This window comes from Thalassophryne amazonica, chromosome 9, assembly GCF_902500255.1.
Source record: "Thalassophryne amazonica chromosome 9, fThaAma1.1, whole genome shotgun sequence".
Classification (NCBI taxonomy): Eukaryota; Metazoa; Chordata; class Actinopteri; order Batrachoidiformes; family Batrachoididae; genus Thalassophryne; species Thalassophryne amazonica.
Genome location: NC_047111.1, coordinates 62,370,607 through 62,391,154, shown reverse-complemented (window position 1 = coordinate 62,391,154; position 20,548 = coordinate 62,370,607). Strand labels below are relative to the sequence as shown.

At 40.5% G+C, this 20,548-nt stretch overlaps 1 protein-coding gene and 1 long non-coding RNA gene across 2 annotated transcripts in view; one reads left to right on the top strand and one right to left on the bottom strand.

The window, feature by feature from the left end:
- Nucleotides 1–20,548, bottom strand: part of LOC117517257 (reticulon-4 receptor-like 1) — a 368,475-nt gene that overhangs the window by 295,657 nt on the left and 52,270 nt on the right. The gene's annotated exons all lie outside the window — the stretch shown is intronic.
- On the top strand, nt 5,211–16,876 carry LOC117517260. The gene is made up of 3 exons (XR_004562690.1): nt 5,211–5,326; nt 11,395–11,399; nt 16,865–16,876. It is a non-coding gene; the product is annotated as an uncharacterized LOC117517260 (long non-coding RNA).

Here is a 20,548-nt window from a genome sequence, read left to right as displayed (position 1 = left end):
ATGCAATGAATGACTAGAACAAAAGATAATTGGTAACAGGTAACCAGCGTGGAAAAATCACCTTAAGAAGCTGGGGGTTCGGGGACCGTTTAGGTCTCGACCTCACTGAAGCTTTTGCTTTATGTGCTTATAAAGGGCCTTCTTTGGTGTTATTTAAACTTCAAAATTGTAATCAGAAATTAATCTTGAAGTTAAAAAACATTTGTAAGGATTTTCTGTAGTAAACTGCAGTGTGTAAATTGGCTCCTGTGCAGTGACACACATTTCTACACTCTTCCATGTTTTGGTCTGAAGCCTCTTTCTTTTGGCTTTAAGTAAGGCTGTAACAAAGATTTAAAAAAAAACTATGGCTTTACTTAAATTTTACCCTCAAAATGCAGGCAACAGTGTTTCAGAGGTATATAAATGTAAACAATTACTTTGGCCCCGGCCTTCCCTACAATACTCATGCCTGGAGCGCTGGAGCGCAGCTGTGCTCAGACTGACTCCAAGATAAGTTCTCCCCGACGGAACGAAGGATGTCTCACTTTTAGGAAAAACAGATTTGTTCGGTTGTAGTTAGTCTGTTTTACAATGTTTGGAAAGAGGTGTCATTTGATTTAAAAAGGGGATTCGCTTTGAAGTTATTGATTGCGGAATGATCCGTCTTTCCGCCTCGGCAGAGAACTGCAACAACTCCCACAACACACATGGAACAGATGATATTATCATCATGATTATTATTTTCATGAGGGAGACTAACTTTAGTTTAGAAACCAGAGAAGCGGGAAATATTAATGTTACAGTCCAGTAGTGGGCACAGATAACCAAAAAATTAACTTCGATAACAGATAATCAGATAACTGAAAAGTTATCTTCGATAAAGATAAAACAATAAACCACCCAAACATTTATCGGAAGTTACAGATAACCGATAACAGATAAATTCCAATATTATCTCTGGCACATTTACAACTACTAGTAAAACAAATTTAATAGCTTCTAATAATATTAAAAGTAACAACAGACTCAAACAATAAGACCACACTTTTTTCTTTCAACAGTCCACCCCTGTTGGAAGCTCTTGTTTACTACAGCACTCCGAACACAGAGACACCCCAAGACCCAAACAATGAGACCACACTTTTTTCTTTCAATATTCAGCCCCTGCTGGAAGCTCTTGTTTATTACAGCCCTCCCAGCACAGAGGCATTCTGAAAGCAACTGTAAAGCCAACTCTCTATCAATTACAAAGGTCCGGTCATGCGGAGGTCTTGAAAAATAAAGTCATATTGACTTATGGTTTTAATTTATAAATAACATTAATACCGATAAAATAACTCCATTAATGTCAATTCTGTCATTTGTACAAAGTTAAAATATAACATATAACCTTTAATATTGAATAATGCACTAATTCTGGGGTTTTGTAACAAAGAGACAGATTGCAAAGGATTCTGGGTAAAGGTGCCTGCTAAACACTGATTGGTTCAGTCATTCATTATGTAAACCAACACGTTAATGTGACATCTGTTGTGTGTTGGTGTTTAAATGTGCTTTTGTAAAATATTCCATTTTTTTATTTGTAAAAACAGCCATTGTTACGTTGCCCTGGAAGTGTCATCACAAAATTTTTTGCATGTGGAGAGAATGTGCGCATGTTTGCGCACATTCTCTCTACATTCTCTCTTTACAACATTCATTTGATGTTGTAAAACGTGCTTTACACTGTGCGAGATGATTTTTCATGCAGGATTTTTTTGGACCAAGTTTCAGGTTAATCGTGCGTGCATCGTGTACTGTTCATGGAGTATCAAGCTGCGGTCAACATCTGACGACCACCTCCTGATCGCTGATCGTATGGTCGAATGAGAATCAAACCTTGATATATTATTGTGGTCGGCCGTCGTGAGGTTATCCTGCTGCTGAAAGCTACAAGCAGCATCCAACCGTTCACACTGCAGAACTGTCTTGTAATAATGTTATTATTATTATTATTTTGAAGTTGTTTTGTTTTTAAATTTCATTTGTAAAAAAAAAAGCCATTTGCAAAGCAAAAATTTGATTTGACAATCATCTTTCTTTCTTTCTTTCTTTAATATTTATTTCATTCATTTAAAAGAAAAAAAACAGAAAAAAAACAGAAATAAAGCATCACAATCACCAGAATGAAAAGGAGCAGAGCGAAGAACAAGTCTTATATCTGACATAACCGGGGTCAAAATAAATAGAACAGTGCCATCTACTGGTTCCCAGACACTGCCATTAACACTACTGGCCAGTAGATGCTAGATGGCAGTAGAGGCTTTCAAAACAAATTCTAGATAATCCCTGTCTGCTCACATTTAAAATGCGTGTAATTTAACAAACGCAATTAAAAAATCAACGTCTATAAATGCAGAGAATATATACAAGAGAGTTTTAGGCACTAGAGTTTAATGCTCTTGTCCTTGGAGCCTGAACAGAGTGTCTGAAATGCATTTGTCCTGTTGTGACCTACTGAGATTACATCATCCTACCCATAATGCAATAAAACATATATCTGATATTTTTACTTTATACAACTTCAGACATGACAGTAATTTTAAATAACTTGTCCAAAATTAGTTTGGTTAAAATTTGAACCATAAGTTAAAGATGTATGCCTCTGGATGACTTGGGTCATATTGCCAGCATATCGGTATGGTGTTAAAGGAAGTGGTTTTTTTTCTTTTTGGGGCTGTTTTTCCTTTGTCTGCAGAGGATTAAGATGCTTTTTATACAAGCAGTTCTCTTCTGTTTGCAAAGGTTATAACTATGCGTCTGTTACAAAACTTTTAACAGGTGGGTGCTGAATTAATTTTAAAAATGCTTGTTGCTGTTCAGCTTTGTTTATTTTATCGGTTTAAAAGTTATCGGACAAAAATTCATCGGAACATAATTAGTCCGATGATGGTCTTTAAAGTTATCTTAAAAGATAATCCCATAATGAAAACGTTATCTTCGATAATTATGTTATCGGATTATCGGAACTGTGCCCACCACCGAGTTACAGTCCACAGCGGAGATCCGCGTCATTGGTTGCCCAACAAAAAAAGGCACGTTAATGAAAGACTTTAATCAGCAGAAAAGGCAGAAATGGCTTTGATGAATAAATTGTGGATGCGCTGCTTCTATATCAGAACCACGGCTCCACAATCAACATAGAGAAATTATTATTTTCCCATTACATACCCTCAAAAACAATGTAACGGCCCAACTGCAGTGTAATTTTTTATTATAACAGTGTAATGGACCGTTAGCTGTCATAATGCTGGTGAAAACCCTGGTAATAATACCAAAAACAAAAGGAATGCCACAAGATAATAAAATGCAGAAGATACATAATAAACAGAACCAGAGAAAACATAATACAAGCTAATCATATAAGTGCAACAAAGAGGATCAAATAAGGGGAGGCGGACGTCAACAGGGTACAAACTCATAACCTTGCCCCGGGCCAGGACCCACCCTGACAATTACACATTAAAAACAAAGTTCCTTTTCCACTGATCTCATGCATCAAAGTTGGCCAGATGTGAAAGTGTTTGTCATCATTTTACAACCCCAATACCAATTTAGTTGGGACGTTGTGTAAATTGTCAATAAAAACAGTGTTGTGAAAGTGTAGGAACACGGACCCACAACAGGGGGCGCAAATGAACGGACAATGGAGAAGGTAAATAACAAGGTTTTACTGTTGTGGAACGTGCACAACCAATACAACAATTGACAATTTGGGGTTAAACCGAATTCCTCTGGTGTCGTGTGGGCAGGCTCGAAGGTAGGAGACGTCCGTCCAAGTCGAACCGGAACCACCCAGATTTCCTCTGCCACCGAACCCTGGAAGTACTGGAACCGCCAAGTCCCGAATTCCCAGGTGGCCACTGCCTCCGCTCGTCGGATCCGGTACTGCTGGCAAGAGAACAAACACACAGGTGTGGATGCGGCTGCACCCAGTAACACAGAGAGGGGAGAAGCCGTCTCCACCTCACGTCACAATACTGCAGGAAGGTGAGTACTTATCTTTAAGTAGACTGCTGTCCTGCAATGCTCAGAAAGGCAATATAATGTAGCAGAGAATTGTTACCTCTATCTTAAGGCGATATCTCGGCATCGAGGTGGAGACGCCGTCCTGATGATATACCTCCGTGCTGAGTGGAGTCAGCTGTGTCCGGTAATGGGTGACAGCTGTCACCCTGGCTGCTCTCATCAGGCGGCAGCGCCCTCTGGTGCCTGGAGCCCGCACTCCAGGCAGGGCGCCCTCTGGTGGTGGTGGGCCAGCAGTACCTCCTCTTCAGCGGCCCACACAACAAACAGAATACAATGATGTGCAAATCCTCTTCAACCTATATTCAATTGAATACACCACAAAGAGAAGATATTTAATGTTCAAACTAATAAACTTTATTGTTTTTGTGCAAATATTTGGTCATTTTGAAATGGATGCCTGCAACACATTTCAAAAAAGCTGAGACAGTGGTATGTTTACCATTGTGTTACATCACCTGAGGGATCAAAGGTCACAGGCATTCAATGTTGGTTTCTGGCCTTGCCGCTTACGTGTAGAAAGTTCTCCAGATTCTCTGAATCTTCTGATTATATTATGGACTGTAAATGATGAAATCCCTAAATTCCTTGCAATTGAACTCTGAGAAACATTGTTCTTAAACTGTTGGACTATTTTTTCACGCAGTTGTTCACAAAGTGGTGAGCCTCACCCCATCTTTGTTTGTGAACGGCTGAGCCTTTTGGGGATGCTCCTTTTATACCCAATCATGTCACTCACAATTAGTGTCTTATTGAGTGTTGTTAGCAGGAAAGGTGATGCAACACAGTGGTAAACATACCACTGTCCCAGCTTGTTTGAGATGTGCGCTTTGTTATTGTTGCCTGCAAGAACTGCGTGGTTTCTGAGGAATTCCCTTTGGCAACAGAATGTAAACAAAACAATGTTGACCCTAGCCTTGCTTTCAAAAACCCTTCATAGCAATGAGAGCATAGCATGCATGCAAACTTTGAGCTGCTTGGAGTGTCTAAAAGCTGAGATAACTGTGGCTGTAGAAACCTTAACAGGTTTATATATATACAGATTATTTGTTTAAAGAAAAGGAAAATGTATCAGGTTTGTATCAGCAGTTGCGTAAGGTTCCAGTATCGTATCGGACATGATAAAGTGGTATTGTGCCATCCCATTCCCAACTCAGTTGTTGCTGTCCATTCGGCTGCCCCCATTTTTGTTTGGGGTCGCCTCAGCAGATACAGCCAGATCCGCTCTGGTATTTGGCACAAGTTTTACGCCGGATGCCCTTCCTGATGCAACTCCAGCGTTACCTAGAGAAACATACACAGCCGCTGGTGTTCCAAAGAGGTCTCCCATCCAAGTACTAACCAGATCCTGCATTGCTTAGCTTCTGAGATCTGACGGGATCAGGCTTACACAGAGCAGACTGGCTGCTTGCCATCCCAACTCATTAAAATGTTTAAAACAAATAATCTGTAAATGAAAGCTGATTTTACTCAAAGATAACAATCTCTGACAACTTTTTCAGTTGTGTTCCAGAAATCTCTGCACTAGAGCCAATAAAATGGCACTGTGGGATTTGTCTGTATAGTGTCCCATCTGAGCATCTGATTGTTATATAAGTGTGTGACACACACACACATATATGCACGCACGCACGTCTGCACACAGTTTCCCACTGTGCTTGTGCAATAATGAGACTCAGACTCGAGACACAAACAAGCTGTAGCAGCAGGCAAACAACACTTTCTCACTCATCCCTCGTCTCTTGTTCTCCCACATCACTCCATCTTTACTTCCGCTCATCACTCCAAACCGCACAACAAACACTGACTCCCACAAAATAAGAGCTTTGTCAAATTTCAGTCATTGCATGCGTCAGTGTCTTTTTGTGACATGTTTGTGCAACTATGAGCCCCTAGGCATAGGCCTCGTTAAGTGCAGTCATTTTGCCTATTTGCTTGAAGCATAATTTAGTCATAATTTAGATCAACCATGAATGAAAATCATTCCAGATAAACCTTTTTCTCTTTTTTTAGCCCCACTGCTGGGTTTTGGGCAGCACGGTGGACTGGAGGTTAGCACTGTTGCCTCACAACAAGAAGGTCATGGGATCGATCTCCACCTGTGCCCTTTCTGTGTGGAGTTTGTATGTTCCCCCTGTGTTTGCATGGATTCCCTCCGGGTGCTCCGGCTTTCTCCCACTGTAGAGTAGTTTTTGTCAAAGACAGATGACATGCTAATTACAAACTTATCATGATGATATGCAAATGCCAGAAGATGGTTTTGTGTATTTCTGATGACAGTGAACAGATGTTTAGAGGGACCATATATTGTGTGCAAAATGTATGCTCTCTTTCAAAGGAAACTATAAGACCAGAATTTAGATTTAAGAGTGTAATTTGAGTAAAGCACTTAATATTTGAAGAAAATGAATATTGGATTAAAAACTTGAGTTTAACAGGAGGGGGAGATTTCCATGACTCTGGATGTAATGATCCAGAGTTGAACTCACAGGCCTGGGGATTTTCCAAGACATGAAGTCATTACACCGGCATATTAGGGCTGCAGCTATCGAACATTTTTGGAATTGAGCATTCTATCGATTATTTTATTGATTAAATGAGTAATCGGATAAAAAGTACGTTTGTGTTTTTAAACAATATCAGTAGTGACAGGGTTCCCCCTAACCAATGGCACAATGTCGCTGTGCCATCGTGTAGCTTTTTAAGTTTAGGGTGTTCCCTCTCTCTCTGTTTTCCTGTGTAATTATTTCTTTTTTTGCATTATTAAGAGTTTTGGAGCTTTGCCAAACCACAAGCCCAGGCGGTCTCTGAAATCTTCTGTCTCCGGACAGGACATTCTTTTTTTCCTCTTAGTTCTGCATTGCAAATGTTACTAAACAATTATGATATCTGAAGTACCAAAAGAAAAGCACTTGGATTTACTGGCCCATTTCTGAATAATAAATATTACTGGATTATAATGATGGATGCTTTCATATATTCATCACTTTTTGATAGCTGATAAAAGTGCAGCTAATTTTGCATTACTTATATAGTTCAGATATTTTTTTTTTTTATCTGAAGCTGGGTAGCTTGTGAATGCCCCCCTGTGGTCTAATAAAACCTTATTGTTACAGTACATTAGTAGGATTTATGTACTAATAATGTTTTGTGTTGCTAATTTGAGTCTACAAAGGAATTATATATAGAGTAGAACCACAAGTAGCAGAAAAAGTACAAGCAGCTGATATTTATACTGATTTATACTTATATGACCATATTTATTATGTGTGGTTCTGAGACTGAGATGCTAAACTACCCAAAGGGGTAACGATGGGCTGCCCGTTGTACTAGGTCTCCAGAGGATTACTGGGTACTTAGGGAGACTCAGATGAGTCATACCACTTTGATGGTGAAGGAACATCATCTACAGTGTTTTGGCCATGTGGCTCATTTCTCTGGGCATGAGCCAGCGTGCAGGTGCCTCAGTGTTGTGGACTGCAGTAAATAGAAAAGCCCAAAACGACAGCCAAATTCCACCTGGCTGCAGCAGATAGATGATTAGGGATCATGACCTCAGGCAGTTCCAGAGTGAGGTGGATGTAGTGACGAACTGCACATGCACACAAATACACACACACACGTACACACAGTGTATTATTGACATGATGACCCAAACCTCTTTGCTGAATTCAAGGTAATGTTATTTTGAAATTAAGTCGACATTAGTTGACTCTACCATCACGAAGAAGGCACATAACACTGGTAATCACCAAGCACGTCAGTTAATTTTTTTTCTTCTTCTCACTATAGTCAGAGAAGAAAGCAAAATGCCACAGAGTCAACAAGCTGTTTCACAAAATGCATTATGCTTCTGAATCATCCCAGACTGCTCTAACTTGCCGGTGGAAAATTATTTCTGTCAAATGTAGAGTGGGTGAACGTTTTCTTTTTTCACAAACAACACAATTAAATGACGCTTTGCTTTGAATTAATTCCAACAACATTCTGACAGTGGTGGAAGCGCAAACCAAGCCAGACTTAACCATTCCGACCTGTACCGTACTATGCAGTACCGACCCAAACTGCTTGGTGGAAACAGGGCCATCACCATACGCTGGCTAAATCATTATGGTGTGACAGCTGCATGTATTCAACGTACTCAGCGTATTTGGTGTATTTTTCACAAGGCATACACTGGCTAAATCATGAAGGTGTAACAGGACAGTAATGGTTTACGTACGTGGATATGAGACGAGAGAGAGAGGAGAAAGAGAGAACGTGTATATCAACAGTGGCATAATGTCTCCATGAAGCTGTGCATTACTGTACTGTATATAATACAGTGCAGGTCACCAAATTGGCACAATCTGACCCATGATACAGTTTACAAATTAATTTCACTGCTTGATCCACACATTGAAAAAAACCACACACACTTGAAAAATCCATGACCTCTGATATGTTAATGTATTTACAAATAAAATGCATGGAACCTTTCAAATTCTGTTTCTCCCATTTTCCCTTGAATGTATACAATATATAGAGGACCCTTAGAGCTTGTATACAGGCCCTTCCCCAGGACCCTTCCTGGGGAATATATATATATATATATATAAACCCTCAATGGTAGCACTTAAAAAAAAGAGTGTTGCTGGGATGGGGTCGATTATTGTCATCTACCTCCTATGTTTGAAATATGAAGTCCACAAATTTTGCACTATTATGTTTGACAAAACTGATCTACATTTTACCTATTTAAAATTATCACTTGACTTCACTTTGATACAACTAGCAGGACCCCAAGGATAGGACAAGATCCCAGGCAGGACCCTTCCTGGGGAAGGGTCCTAGGGAAGGGCCTGTATACAAGCCCTAAGGGTCCTGTATATATTGTATACATTCAAGGGAAAATGGGAGAAACAGAATTTGAAAAGTTCTGTGCATTTTATTTGTAAACACATTAACATATCAGAGGTCATGGTTTTTTCAAGTGTGTGTGTGTGTGTGTGCGGATCAAGCAGTGAAATTAATTGTAAACTGTATCATGATTAGGCATGGGTCAAATTGTGCCAGTTTGGTGACCTGCGCTGTATTATATACAGTACAGTAATGCACAGCGTCATGGAGACATCATGACAGTGTTGATAGTGTGATGTGAGATATATATATATATAAGTACTTTGTAATCTATAATTATTTTCCAACATGGTTTACTTCACTTTACCCATCCAAAAATGCAACAGGAAATATCATTACATTATCTGCTAATAATAATTTTCATCAAATACATGGTATAAATTTTCCCCCTTTCTCCTCCCCACCCCACCCCTGTAGATGCAAGAAAATACCTTGCAGTACTTCACAATAGTTTGGATAATGTTCTCAATCAATTTCAATCATCAACAGGATGATCTGTGGAAAACATTAACCACAATACACTTGATGTATCATAGGAAAACATGCGTTTTCATCAACTGTACATCATAAATTCATGAGCAGAGTGTGGACATTGATACTCCTGATCAGGGACAAGTTACCTACAAAGGCTTATGTTGCCCCCACCATTGTTGCACGAAAATGAAAAATTAGGCATATATTCATAACATGTCCCATGGCCTACAGCCAAGCCATAAATGTTTAAAGGGATAAAGAGTGAGGAAGTCTGACATTGACCTCGGTCGGACGATCGAAGCCCAAACACCCCCATCTTCCTTAAAAGCATCATGTTGGCTTTAACCAGCTTGATGCCTTTGAGAAAGATGGGTGTGTTTGGACTCCATTCATCCCACAATCCCACAGCAGCGTACACAAAATTCAATAAAGTTGTGTCATTTAAGCTGTTGTCTATATGCGCTTTGGATGCCATCGTGCAGGTGTGGACAAGGTAATCCGGATGTGTTCTGACAGCTGACCACACCTCTTTTTCTCCCAACTGCATCCGATAATGGTAATATTTGCCGTTTCGGCCTGGTTCCTGCACATTCTTGCTATGCGTGATGGGGACTTTACTCATTTCATTACAGAAGCCACGATGGGACAATAAAAAAACTCAGCTGGGTTTTGCTCCACAATCTCACAGCAGCATACACAAATTCAATCAAGTCAACAGTCAACAAAGAAAACAACACGCCCGGTGCTGTGTACAAATGTCCAAAATTGCAATTTTCTCCTTGTACCGCTGTAATTCTGCGCCAGACAGGTGCCTGGTATGTTCACTTACTCCACTATCAGGTTCAGACATGATGAGTTTATCTCTTGTCCCACACGTCGCAGTATGTAGGTTGTTTCTCATGTAAATAATCCTGGACACGCTGCGCATGACAGTTAACATGGCGATGGGGAGTGGTCGGGTCTCGTGACTGCAAGGGGTCTATTGATACCTGCTAATTACTGCTAACGGTGCTAACATACAAAATTAAATAATACTAAGATTTCACAAGTGAAGGCAATTAACTACACAGTAAGCCATAATATCTCAAAATATTTGTAATAAAAAGCTCAGAAAGGACAAAAATGGTGGACTCAAAGTGACCACACATCTAATTATTCTGAATGTATCCCTGCCCAATTTTCATGAAGAAGGAAGCTGATTATAAAGACCAAAACTGTTTTTTGCACCACAATGTAAACATGTTTATTTCTACTGTAAAGCAGAAATACCTGCTTGGTTTTTAACTTACTGCCTACAGTTTTAATGAGTTTAAATACATGATTATGCTACAGCTACACCACTTTCTCTCTCACCCTTAAATCAGCCTGCTGGCCAACAGGGTGCAGAGATTTGACTGTCAGGTCCAAAACTATAAGCTGTCTAATAGATAACAAAAACACTGCCACTGGGAAGTGGTGGCATTACCACCATTATTCCCTTGAGCAAGGGCTTGAATCCCATACTGCTTTGAACTCCGGATGGCGGTTGTATTGAATAGCTTCCAGGTGTGAACGTGCAACTGTGTGAATGTGAACAAGGCATTTCAGATAAAGCAACCAGTGCTCTCAGCACAACGCCCTTTTGCGACAAAGGTTTCCAAAAAAAAAGTTGTATCTGTCCGGAAGGTTTTTGAGAAAAGTCTGCTTAATACTGGCATTCATCCTGCTGCAGGGTTAATATATCAATGCCAAATTGGGAATTAACCCCTAACTACTTTCAGATGGTCACTTTTTAAAGAGCTGTGGCCTGTAATTCATTGAAAACACAAACAGTACAACAACTATCATCACCACAGCGTCACACAGTATTTCCTGACTGCTAACCTGCTACGCTTTGATTTGACTGTTCATACGTTTGCGAAACAAGTTTCTGTGTGTGTGACAGACTCTTAAGTGGCACTGCTACATGGACAGCAATCATATTCTGCTTCTCAGTTCAGGTTTTGACTTTATATTGTGATTTACTCTTAGTGTCATTGTTTTGTATTGTGATGTATGATTCCGCAGTGCAATGTTACATTTGCAGCATAGTCCATCAGACTGTGACACTTCACGGCTGTGCAGTGTCGTCAGAAATCCAGACACCTTTTTTGTTGTTTCAGATGCTGAATTTACTGACACCATTTCTTGGACAGACTCAGCATCCATAATGATGACAAACAGATCACAACAATGAATGAGAATAAATACACCAAAAATATGTGACCACAAGCCACTTTGCCCTATGTAAGGTTGCATCCCGTCAGAAACATCATACATATGAGTATGAATGTCTTTCTAACATGCTTAAATCAAGTCAAGTCAGATTTATTTATAGAGCACCAATTCACAACTAACATCATCGAAAGGCGCTTTACATATAAAGAAGGTCTAGACTCTATACTACAGGTCAGACATGACTCATGCAACCACTGTCTTTATGTTTCTCCTTCTATGTATATATCATGCTAGTATGAATCACAGCTGGCTCAAACCATTGATTTTTCACCATAAATTAAGAGGATAACACACAATCTATGACCCAAATAATGACAGCGACAGTAACAGTGATCGTAACAAATAGCAATAAAAACAGTGTCTAAAACAACAACACAGATGCCAGCAAAGGGAATGACGATATACAAAGGCAAATTATTTTAAAAAACACACACAAAAAAACAGGAAGGTGAACATGTTTCATAGGGGAGCAGCTCAGGATGATAGCAGGAAAAATAAGAATGTACAGAATTTTACAAGTTATGGAGTATATTGTATGAATGTGAGTTACATAAATGTACATGTGTGTGTTTTTATGTGGGAAAACTATGAATCTATGGCCTTATGCATATGGATAGAAGACAATCTTTGTTTTGAAAGTGTTCCGTAAATATGGCAACATTTCAAGATTTATCTGCATCTACAATAAAACACTAAAATCGACCAAAAAAGCTGTAGTACATATGCCAGGCCTGAATGTGGCACTGTGTGTTGTTTTAGTGCACACGCATGTATCCAGTCATTAACTGGACTTTCTATGGCTGGAAAACAACAGACAGAGAGAGAGAGAGAGAGAGAGAGGCTACCAGCTAAAAACGTGTGTGTGTGTGTGTGTGTGTGTGTGTGTGTGTGTGTGTGTGTGTGTGTGTGTGTGTGTGTGTGTGTGTGTGTGTGTGTGTGTGTGTCTGTGTGCGCGCGTGCACTTCTCCCTCATTCTGGCAGACAGCATCAACAGCAGAAAAATGACCACTGGATAATTAGCACCTTTCTCTGGACTTTCTACGGCTGGAAAACAACACAGCCATGAAAATAACAAACAATTTTGTTTTTAAAGTAGACCTGCATTGAAATAAATGCAGTCAGATCTTTGGACCAAAAAATGACATATTTACACATGAGATCCTTCTGAATGTAGTAAAGTAAATCTGCAAGCCCAGATCTGTCATTCAACCGGGAAATCTTCATTTGAAAATGACAAATTTACAGCTAACATTTAGCCCTCCGCAAATTGTCCCTCTCATCATGGACGCTGCCGAGACGTCAGGGACAAGACCCTCTCCCAGCATGCATTGTGCGTGCCAACTGTAATTTGTGGATTTACGTCAGTTTGCATCTGCACCTTTTTCTTGTCTTATACGGAAGGATCTACTTTTTAAAACTTCATATTGTCTTGTGGTATGCTTGGTGAGTACACATTTCTTTTATTTGTGCTTGAAAATTATTTTTGTGGACTTTTTCATAGGCTGTTTGATTGAGTGGTGTCGCATTGAAAATCTACTGTCTTACACCTCCGGTGTACCGTCGCGGGCTACGGAGGCGAGACCCGCAAAGAATTCAAGTCATTAAAAATATATAAACCTCTCTCAGCAGCCACGGAGCTCTGCGACTCAGCAAGAAGTCTGTCCTTGCGAGCAACAGGTGTCACCGCGCACACTGCATTAAAACGGCGAGCGTAGTCTCTGGACTTGTGCCAAGTTGGCTGCAACTCCATTCAGTAGACAGAGAGGTGGTGCTGGCTGCACAGCAGGCACGGGGGTGTGAGTGCCGCCGCGGCATTTAACGAGCGCATGCACTCGGTAAGCGTATCGGGGGCAGTGAGAGCGAGGCGTCGGGGAATAATGTCGCCCGCTGTCGATGCCGCCGCTGATCTGATCCCCGGATCTGAGCAAGCAGAACTGTATCTCACATTCATTGCAGCTTACTTTTGGATGTTGAAACCAGGATGTGTATAACAGTAACATTACTAAGAGATAAAATCAATTTCAATGCGGGATCGGACTGAAGGCGGGAACGCGTTGTCTTGTCACCGACGTCATGGAAATGATCCGGATGTACAAACTGTTTTCACAGAGGGCTAAATGTTAGCTGCAAATTTGTCATTTTTAAACGAACATGTCTCCGCTGAATTACAAATTTGGGCTTACAGATTTACTTTACTGCATTCACAAGGGTCTTATAAATACATATCAAGCTATTTCTTTTATGAAATCTGACCACATTTCTTTCAATGCAGGTCTCCTTTAACCATTGCAGGGACTGAAAGAAAGTCATGTGACTGTTGTCCGGTTCAGAAAACTCACTTTTGTCCTATTCTGAACACCAGATTGCCACATGGCAAAAACTTTGAATTTTACAATTCATGGAAAAAGATAAAGCAGATGGTGAGTCCACATAAACTTTGATGCACTTAGATGTAGATTAGACGTTCCACGCAAGATCTTTTGTGCAGGTGCTTCAGACTCACAGCAGTTAAAAAATGCACACGATAAATCCAAACTGAATGCACTGTCTCTTTTTCTCTCTCGTTCTGTCTTTCTGTCTCTGTGTCTCTCTCTCCCAGAGAGGAGACACAGCAGAGCTGTTCGAGTGAGAAAACACAACTTTGTGCTTCCAGAGTGACATACTCTGCTCAAATGTAGCATATTTGTTGAAAATACCAGTGTAACAGTATATATACCCCCCCCCCGATATAGGATATCATTCCCCCTACCCTGGAACCCCCCACCCCCTACCCCTGAAAGGCAACATTTCTACAGGGCAGCACTGATTACACAGCTTGATTGACAGTGAACAATAGTGGTATTCTTTCTGTATTCATCTATAGCTATCTACGAGGTCTGTCCAAAAAGTATTGTACCTTTTTATTTTTTTCAAAAACTATATGGATTTCAATCACGTGTGATTACATCAGCCAAGCTTGAACCTTCATGCGCATGCGTGAGTTTTTCCACGCCTGTCGATTGCGTCATTCGCCTGTGGGCAGGCTTTCAGTGAGCACTGGTCCACCCCTCCCGTCGGATTTCTTTTGTCTGAGAACTCGCTGAGAGACTGCCGCTTTGCTCCATGAAATTTTTTTCTGAAACTTTTAGAGACAGGCAGTTGGAAACCATTCGATAGATTCAGTTGGATATCGGTGAAGATTCTGTCGGCGTCACGCGGATTATGGACTGTTAAAACTTTTTAAAGACGGCCCACAGTGGTGGAGGGTGCGCGCGCGCGCCGAGCAGCCATACAACAGGCTGGATCGACCAGATCATTTCTAAACTGAACGCTGTGTTGATCCGGGACATCATGTGACTACCACAAAAATGGCAACAGAGCTGGACATAGCACTTTTGCGGCACATTCCACTGTTACAGGAGATTTTGTAATGAAAGACGTGTGGAGGATTTCGCGCGTCGGCACGAAGCAGCTCAGGACACGCAGCAAAAAAACACCTCCGTCTTGGAAGTCTCACAGGACATGTTGTGGCATGTCCAGCTGTTACACAATTTCTCAGATACTCACTCGACTGAAAGCCATCGAAAGCCGTCTGAATCTTCTGAATGGTTTCTAACACGGAGGTGGGTTTTTTTTTTGCTGCGCGTCCTGAGCTGCTTCGTGCCGATGCTCGAAATCCTCCGCACGTCTTTCATTACAAAATCTCCTGTAACAGTGGAATGTGCTGCAAAAGTGCTATGTCCAGCTCTGTTGCCATTTCTGTGGTAGTCACATGATGTCCCGGATCAACACAGCGTTCAGTTTAGAAATGATCTGGTCGATCCAGCCTGTCGAATGGCCGCTCAGGGCGCCGCACGCTCTCCGCCGCTGTGGGCTGTCTTTAAAAAGGTTTTAACAGTCCATAATCCGCGTGACGCCGACAGAATCTTCTCTGATATCCAACTGAATCTATTGAATGGTTTCCAACTGCCTGTCTCTAACAGTTTCTGAAAAAAATTTCATGGAGCAAAGCAGCAGTCTCTCAGCGAGTTCTCAGACAAAAGAAATCTGACGGGAGGAGTGGACCAGTGCTCACTCAAAGCCTGCCCACAGGCAAATGACGCAACCGACAGGCGTGGAAAAACTCACGCATGCGCACGAAGGTTCAAGCTTGGCTGATGTAATCACACGTGATTCAAATCCATATAGTTTTTGAAAAAAATAAAAAGGTCCGTTACTTTTTGGACAGACCTCGTAGTAATATTTCCTATTCTGAAAGATCGTATCCCCCTTCCAAATATACTCTACAAATATATGGACTGATTGATACCCTGAAATGTATTATAGAATATCTGTCCATGATGGGGGGGGTATCTCTTCCCCCCACCCCATCCTTATGTAGGAAGGTAGAATGATACATGACCAGGGAAGAAACTGTACCAGTCACTTCAGAATGGACCCTGAAGTGACCCTGCTTCTATAGTCAACCTTTGTGAGTGACTACACCACTATCTGTATCTGCAACCATCTAAATTATCTGTATCCGTATCTGTACTTGTAGCGGGCGTGGCCTAAACCAGAAGTGGGCGTGGTTTAACCCGAACTGGCTAGGGCTTAAATCAGTACATTATTTTAAGTCTGAAATTGATATGGATTGATCAGAAGTTGCTATATTTATTGTTTATTTGAAAACTATTTACAGAACAGCCTCAAAATTGAGATTCAAATCAATGTTTTTGATCACAAAAGTAAGAGAACTATTTATAGAACAAGTTTTTATGAACTCAGAACATGAATATTCTTAAGACTTTGAATGAATATTTTCAGAACAGGCTCAGAATTGAGATTCACTGTTTTTTATCACAACAGTAAAGGAACTACGTGAAGTAAAACCCAGTACTTAGCAAAAACCATCCAACCATCCCCTTCTATTCAAAATCATCTGGTCAATCTACTATAACGGACAGTGTAGTCAGTTCTGGTTTTGTTTTTGAGCTGAAGGATAGGATATAAAACAGCGTGTCCTGACAATACGTGCAAGCACCAGTCAGGCAGATGGGCTCGTTAATGCAGTGAGGTAGTTATGTAAGACATGATACTGCTGCTGTTCCTGTCCATCTTTGCTGCAGTGCAGAGAGACAGTAATGTCAAAGACAGCCTGTGAGGAAGTTGGCATATGAGAGCATGGTTCTTCTTTTGAGTACAGATGTGTTTGAAAAATGAGCAGGAGAGGAGGACTGATGTGGTAAATCATGATGAATTGACTTGTTGTCCAAGGTCTGATGAACTCCTCTCACTCTTTAACCCATCTCCTTTAATAGCCCACATGCTGGGTAACAGCCAGCACAGGCTTAAACACTTTACTGTTTGGAGACGGGGAGGTTTACTCAGAAGCAAGGAAATAACAGAGGAAGCAGTGGTGCAAAGCATCTTCTCTACATATTAACAAAACGCAATAAAGCCCTGGTCCCACCGAATAATGATGGATGAATAATGAGCCACATAGCATTTTTTTTTTTTTTTTTTTTGGTACGAGTCCAGTTATTCAACAATCGTGGGAGAACAGAGGCTCTTAGAGGCAAAATATTCAGCTTAACGAGCCTCATTTGTGAGCATGACGCCAATTTCAAGACGTTCAAAATTTAGCAACAACAGCATGGGGCAGTTTGTGTATGAGGTACTACGAGGACAAATAAGGATTTTAGAGGCATGTTTGTAGTAAGGACAAGGCTGTTAAAAGCCAATTGTCCCAGCACCTGGCAGCTATGAGGGCAGGACAGGCTATTTTGGCTCCACGCTCTTGCGCACTACAATTCTACCTGCTTTGTGCACCGGATGCCATATATAAAGTAATTAATTTGTAGTGGATTAATCATTTTCTGTCAGTTTGGATGTTGAAAACACCTCTAATTGCTTCTGGAATCACAGAGGATGTTTCATTTGGAACTTTCTTCCTCTCTCTGTCTCGTGCATTGAGGTGGAGAATATATTGGGAACAGCCTAAAAGGTAATTATTACCTCCGCCAAGGAGGTTATGTTTTCGGTCACGTTTGTCTGTCTGTCTGTCTGTCTGTAGGATAACTCAAAAAGTTTTGAACGGATTTTGATGAAATTTTGTGGAGTGGTTGGAAATGACAAAAGGAACAAGTGATTAAAGTTTAGTGGTGATCACGATCCGGATCACGATGCTAACGAGTTAGCATGTCTATGGCATTTTCAATGTTAAAAGTTAACATTAAGCAGTTGCAGCTGTCATCACGTTCAGGTGCATTTGTTTTCAAATTGTAATATTTCTTAAATTTATTTTTGTTTATATATTAATAACCTAATGATTATTATATACAATTTTAGAGAAAGAGACAAAAAAAATAGATCACTAAGCCAAGGAGGGAATCTCTTTAGGGTCAGTGACCCTATGGCCTTGTTTAGAGAAGTGCTTCATAAATGTTAAAAAATTCATATATTTGCAGTTTAGTTGAATAATAAATTGAATTTTGTCTCTTATTTGTTTTTGTCTATAAGCACATGCAATATCAATATCAGTGCTCAGATGACAGTAGCTTCTGGGAAAGGTGCAAGTTGCAATAAACTGTGATGCCAAGCGCTAAGGATACATGCTATCCAGTCACGGCAGATGAAACTTTTTTTACTACTGAGCAAACATCATTGTTACACTTTTTTAGGTTCAATGATTCCACGGCGTGTAGATGTTATGGCGTCAGTGACCCTATGGCCTTGGCGGAGGTTTGCACTCTCTGAGTGCTTCTAGTTTGTAATGTTTATATTGTAATAGCTTGGTAAAACAGTTGCATGTTCATTCCTTCTTTATAAGCAGCTGGAAAAGTATGTTTATGATCGATTTAACAGCTTGTTATAATGGATCAGATGAGCTCCGCTGTGTGTGCACTGACGCAATGACTCGCACTCAAGAAGAGCATTTACGCACAACACCAGTGCACAAAAGAGCGATTTTGCATACAATAATGGACGAACACAAAGTTAAAAGTTGGATCACTGGTGTCAAAATGACTGTAAGCCACGGAAGACATAAAGCCAGCGAGAAGAAGCGCAGAGACGACTGTCCAGGAATCCATGGTTCATTTCTAGCTGGTCTATGGATGTGTTTTGTTGGTTTTTTTTTTTGTTGTTGTTTTTGGGAAGTGATCCACACAGTCGCGGGTGTATACAATTAAAGCGGCCACCTCATTATGGTGTCTTTTTTTTTGTCACAGAGAGCTGGGTGAACATGCAGAACTGCTGCATTTAATGACTCTGGAACACAGGTGACCTGCAGCCTGACACAGCGATGCACACACCGATCGGACTGTGCCAAAGCTTTTTTTATTTGGATGGGGTTTAAATAAAATCTGGCAAGATCTTGAATGGATGCTGTGAACTGAATTGAAAACCCACACTTTAAAAGGGACCAAGTATGGGAGGGCTGGAGGTTTGGACCAAACCAATACCTAAACATGCACCAACATCACATCACATGGCGCTACATGGATCATATGTGGCTTGACATGGATCATATGCGGCAACACGAGCCGTTCGAGGCTGGAGACAGGTCAGTTGTGGCTGATTAGAGACTGATACCTGGCACATGCAAGGTACAGAGGCACATAGAGGCTTCTTCATAGCAGATACATGATAGATTTATACGTGGATCATTGTTCAAATAATCACTGACAAATCCATACGTGGCTCATTATTCATGGCTTTATGGGACCAAGGTTTAATGGAGTGATCCACTTCGCATTTTTTACCAAGGGCAGAAGAAAAAACAACATAAATCATACATGAAAATAATTAACTAGACATATGCTCACAGAAGAATCATATCACAGTAAAGTAAAGGCCAATTCATCAGCTATAAAAGGGATCTGGGAGGGCAAACACAACTACAAGGAGAAACAAAGTACTCAGCAACACTGTACATTCAGCAGACAGTAAGAAGCCATTTAATTATTTATGATAAAACAAGGAAATCAGAAAGGTACTCAGAGAGCACATACATCTGCCAATGCCCATCAGTCCTTTTAACATCTCTGTTGACATTATTAAAGATTATTCTTGTTTTGTGATCTTTGATCCTGATCAACAGGATTTGATCCTGGTACTTTGATCAGCAGTTAGTGATTAGGACTGAAGGTCACACACAGTCAGGATCAAAGTTCAAGATTAAAGGTCACTGAGCTCTGATCACTCATCACTGATTTGTGATCTTTGATCCTGATCAGCCATCTTTTGTCCTGATAACTATTTTTTTTGTCCTTACCAATGAGAACGTGTTTTCACTGCCGTCACATCTGTAGGTCTGTCTGTTGTACTTTGGTCCTCAGAATCAGAGGAAACAGGATGAAAAATCAAAGACATGATCCACGCCTTGATCAGAATCAAAGAGGTCACTCTAAAATTCAAATCAAAATTCACAACAATCTCTCTCTGTCCAGAACACTGAATGTAGAAATAATATGGCTCTAAATCTAAAAAAAGAAATTAATTTTCAGAAAATTCTTCAAATCTTTATTGAAAATATAACTTTATTCACATGTAAATAAATGTAAAATAAAATCAATCAATCAATCAATCAATTTTTTTTTATATAGCGCCAAATCACAACAAACAGTTGCCCCAAGGCGCTTTATATTGTAAGGCAAGGCCATACAATAATTATGTAAAACCCCAACGGTCAAAACGACCCCCTGTGAGCAAGCACTTGGCTACAGTGGGAAGGAAAAACTCCCTTTTAACATGAAGAAACCTCCAGCAGAACCAGGCTCAGGGAGGGGCAGTCTTCTGCTGGGACTGGTTGGGGCTGAGGGAGAGAACCAGGAAAAAGACATGCTGTGGAGGGGAGCAGAGATCGATCACTAATGATTAAATGCAGAGTGGTGCATACAGAGCAAAAAGA